General features: G+C 34.8%; 1 non-coding gene across 1 annotated transcript; it reads left to right on the forward strand.

Moving 5' to 3' along the window:
* The first annotated feature begins 771 nt into the window (after positions 1 to 771).
* Trnaq-cug (transfer RNA glutamine (anticodon CUG)) lies at positions 772 to 843 on the forward strand. Its single transcript has one exon. It is a non-coding gene; the product is annotated as a tRNA-Gln (tRNA).
* Positions 844 to 2,954: the final 2,111 nt, after the last annotated feature.

Raw genomic sequence — 2,954 nt, forward strand, 5'->3', positions numbered from 1 at the left:
TTCCATACTTCTTTGCGCTAGGAAGACATCGAAGACAAATATCTCCTTTGAGAAACATTATTTGGAAAATTGTTGCAGGATAAATCATGTAAATCATCTTCTGTAGCTACAATAAACGTCGTCGTTTGGACTTAATTTTTTCATTGGTTTTAAAAGTGCGAAGAAGAAGAAGAAGAAGTAAGTGTAGGACGTACAAAAAACATCGAATTCATCCAGTTTTGCTTGAAAATTAGCTTGATAATTTTGAGTAATTTCAATTATAGCATACTCTATCACATACAGAAGGGTACCTCGCATAGCAAAAGGCAAATACGAAATAATAAGTTTAAAAAATATCATTAGACAGAAATAAAATTAAACCTAAGATGCTGTTTCATTAGTTTTCATTTTAATATTGGGAGAGCCAACAGTATGAATCAATTGCGAGACCGAGGGAGGTGGCGCAGGGATTAGACACGAGTCTTGCATTTGCGAGGACCGGGATTCATATCATCAGCCCGTCATCCTGATTCTGGCTCTCCGTGGTCTCCGTTAAGTCTAAAAGGTTCAAGACGAATGCCGGGATAGTTTCTTTGAAAACCACACTTCAAATGCTCTTCCCGAATATGAAGTTCTTCGCCGTCTCTAAAGAGCCCTTAGTTGACGGAACATTACACTTCACGGCATTCTTCCTTACTTGCTTGCAAACCACAAGTATCATGACTCCAGACATAACTGTCAAGCGTCGTTTAGACTTGTCTCTACAGCTAGTATGACACTAGGATTTCGTGCGGTCCCATGGTGTAATGGTTAGCACTCTGGACTCTGAATCCAGCGATCCGAGTTCAAATCTCGGTGGGACCTAACATTTTTAATTTTCCTTGTCTGTCAATAGAAACGGAAGAGTATCGACGAAACCAGGTATTCCTGCAAGTAAACATGTAATGCAGCAAAAAATGAGATGTAAATTCCAACTACGCGATTCATATCCTATTTATGACATCTCACCACTACATCTAAAACCCGAATATCTCTGAGGAAATTGTGGTTTCCATGTCACACGTGAAAAAAAAATCATGTCCGTAATGCGTGAACTTGTAATAAAGTGAATATATTCTGTTTCCAATGAAAGTTTCTTTTCCATCTTGGATATGGTATTTCAATGGTTGTAGAGACTGCACAGACACAACTTACCTCCTGTGAGATGCTGGTGTTGTATGTTTTTTCATAGGTAATTAGAGTATCGTCTCTCGGGGATTCTTACATTCGCTTGCGCTCTCATTGGAAACTATGGGGCCTCCAGTCTTTCTGTTTTCGACTTGTGTCTCCAGACAAACTTTAGGACGAACCAAGACTCGTTTGAAGTGGGTTTGGGAACTCTAGAATGGCTAGAGCAGTTTCAATAAAATTTTGTGGAAGGATGACGTTCCATTCATGAAAAGAAAATTAGTGTAACCGTCCCTCAACATGAAGGTGAGGTGGTGTTGGGGTGTAGATGCTGGTTGATAATAGTGGTAGGAATAGGTGTGGGAGGAAGGTGCGAGGTAAAAAATATTGAAAACTTTATTTATTTTTTGGTTGATAGGCTGGAGAGAACTTTGTAGAATGTTCTGGAAATTTTTAAATACAAACAGGACATACAAGCCTCTATAAGGAACTAGAAGTGTAAGAAATCATTACTGCATACATTTATGTTCTGAAAAATTATTCATCTCCTTACACATAACATGACAGACTGAATACTTGGAAGAAAGGGAAGAAGGCTTTAGTTGTCATAGAGAGGTGTTTTGCATTAAATTACTGTTATAGTCAATTTAAAGTATTTGAATCTTTAATTCGGATGTTTTCACTTCTTAAATGATATTAACAGAATATTTTTAAATTCATGTAATATACAGGTTTGATTCGTTTTCCAGTGTCACAGAGAGGCAGATAACTGGAAGGTTACCTACAGAATTAAAATATAGCTTAGATCAACAATCTCACCAATCGTTTCACTCAAAACTTTATTTACTTGACCACAAGAAGAAAGTTCTTATGTGTGAAAATAATGCCGAAAATTACACTAAACCAGTGATATAAGTTACCTTTAGTGTCGCACATGTGTGTTGTGGCATCTTTATTTTCTAAGTATGAATTGTTGATTGTTTTAGCCATATTTGTACATGTCACTAATGAATCACCATTTTTAAAACACAAGACAGATAAAGCCGCAGTGGAATAACTGTAATAATTACAACTGATGATTCGAAAAAGTGTTTGCAGTAATGAACGATTATTATTCATGTTCTAACATTCACTGAAACTGTTAAAGTCACATTGGTTGGTATGTTACTTAATTGTTCATACAATTTATAATGTATTAGACATTTCACCTTAATATAACAATAAAATAAAATCCAAAGTTTACAGATGTATACATGCCAAAGAAAATGCTTGAGTTATAGTTTCATAATTATTTTGAACACTGTATTCAATGTTCTTTTATATGTGCAACTCGCAAATTTGTTGTCCAGTAAGGTACAGATAAGTTACAATATTCATTCACATCTGTTCACTACTCACTACATACACTGCAAGTACTACACACACACACACACACACACACACACACACACATCTCTACTTTCCTATTATATTCTTTATGCTTCTCAATTTGTCTGCAAAACTCAGTCTGAATTTATCCACAGTGAAGAGCCTGTTAAATCAAATAGATGTAAGGAGTGTAATATTATCCATCCCAGATATTTGACATATGGTTTTTCAGCAATATACATCATATTATGAAAGTATATTGTGCATACTCTCATACTATAGTGTAATAAATTTAATATTTGTAATAGCTGTAATATTTGTCATAATTTTAATGTTGTGATAGCAATAAAGATACTTCATTATTCATTTTTTATGCTTTAGTTTTAAAACAATAACTGTTATTTTTTTAAATACTTGAGTATGCGAATGATGAATTAAGT

The sequence above is a fragment of the Schistocerca gregaria genome, chromosome 2 (genome assembly GCF_023897955.1).
Source record: "Schistocerca gregaria isolate iqSchGreg1 chromosome 2, iqSchGreg1.2, whole genome shotgun sequence".
Classification (NCBI taxonomy): Eukaryota; Metazoa; Arthropoda; class Insecta; order Orthoptera; family Acrididae; genus Schistocerca; species Schistocerca gregaria.